The sequence below is a fragment of the Hevea brasiliensis genome, chromosome 10, assembly GCF_030052815.1.
Source record: "Hevea brasiliensis isolate MT/VB/25A 57/8 chromosome 10, ASM3005281v1, whole genome shotgun sequence".
Taxonomy (NCBI): Eukaryota; Viridiplantae; Streptophyta; class Magnoliopsida; order Malpighiales; family Euphorbiaceae; genus Hevea; species Hevea brasiliensis.
This window is the reverse complement of record NC_079502.1, coordinates 72,171,418-72,173,188: the sequence shown is the minus strand read 5'-3', so window position 1 is coordinate 72,173,188 and position 1,771 is coordinate 72,171,418. Positions and strand designations below refer to the sequence as shown.

General features: G+C 35.7%; 1 pseudogene; it reads right to left on the bottom strand.

Moving 5' to 3' along the window:
* Positions 1-1,367: 1,367 nt before the first annotated feature.
* Positions 1,368-1,462, bottom strand: LOC131169970 (small nucleolar RNA R71; annotated as a pseudogene).
* Between the last annotated feature and the right edge of the window lie 309 nt (positions 1,463-1,771).

Here is a 1,771-nt window from a genome sequence, read left to right as displayed (position 1 = left end):
CATGAGTGAGTAATTCCTTTATTCTAGAGTTAGGAGAGTAGCACTTGCAATTGTTATTATAGATAAATATTGAGTTTTATTTATTGGATTTGAGTTTAGTTCTTTGATTCGATTTCTTGTTATCTTAATGCATAATATGTGTTGGTACCCACTTAGTATTGATTGCGGGTATTAATTAAAGGATTGAAAAGTGAAGATTAATATTAGAAAATCGTGATCTTGAACCTAGGAAATCTAACATAGAGATAGGCTGATGACCTTTGTGGAGTTCCAAAATTAATCATAGATCTTAAAGGGTTTTAATTAATTTAATCACCACAAAAGTAGGGTTTAGGTTAATTAAAATACACCTTGAGTGCCTTAAGAGAGGACTCAGGATATCTTAGGATTAATTTCCATCAAGGCAAATATCCTTAATCCAATGAATAGGTAAGATTAAAATCCATAGTAAAATTGCAATGTGAAATCTTAATTCAAGAACTGCTTTTATAAATAGTTTAATTCAAAATTTACTTTCAGCACCCAAAATAGGTTTAACTCATTCTCCATCTATATTCGGTGGCCTAAACAGTCAAAATTATCTTGTAGCATGGCACTTGCTAACTAAATTCCTTATGGGAATGATACTTTGCTTATCACTTTATTACTTGTTAGCAATCCATGCACTTACGGTGGTTATAAAACCAGCAAACAAGTTTTTGGCATCGTTGCTGGGGAAGTTTAATTTTAGTAATATTAGGCGATAAGTAATTTAGCTGATTTAGGCATTTTCATTTATTGTTTAATTTTGTTTAAATTATTTTATTCTCTTATTCTTTCTCAGGTGATTAGTTTGGTACATGACTTGAACAAGACCAGAGGAAGAAGTCTTTAATTTGGATCCAGAGATAGACAGAACCCTAAGAACTATCAAGAGGGAGAGGAAACATGAAGGATAAGATAAAAAAAATCCAGAAATTCCAAATATGCCCAATAATAACAACAACAGGCTGAGACTCTTAAAAGACTACAGAGCTCCCTCTATACAAGGATTCCAACCTAGTGTTACAAGACCCACAGTGTATGCTAATAATTTTGAGCTAAAATCGGCATGGCTCTGAATGATCCAACAGGCCTAGTTTGGGGGTTCACCAATAAAAGATCCGCACTACCACCTCCAGTGCTTTCTTGCCCTTTGTGACACATTCAAGATGAATGGAGTCTCTGATCAAGCCATAAGACTCAGAGCATTTCCATTTTCCCTTCGAGATAGAGCAAGGAAGTGGTCACTTTCTCAACCAGCTGGAACATTCACCACTTGTGAAGACCTCTCATAAAATATTTTAGCAAAATACTTCCCACCTGCAAAGACTACAAAGTTGAGAGTTAAACTCAACAACTTTAGGTAAAAGGAAGGTGAATCACTCTATGATGCATGGGAGAGATAAAAGGACCTACAGAGAGAATGCCCGCACCATGGCATAGAAGATTGGCTCCTGGTTTAGAACTTCTATAATGGGCTACTACCCTTTACAAGGAGCATAGTAGATTCAATAGCAGAAAGTGACCTAATGGAGAAAACAGTAGATCAAGCACTTGAACTTCTAGAAAGGGTCGCATATCACAATTACAAGTGGTTAAATGAAAGGGAAAATATAAGGAGAACAGCAGGAATCCTAGAAGTGGATGCCCTAAGCATGATAAATGCTCAATTTGACTAGCTCACAAAGAGGCTTGATAAAATGTAGGCCAATGCTATAGGGATGAATAGTCAAGATGATGACAGCTATGG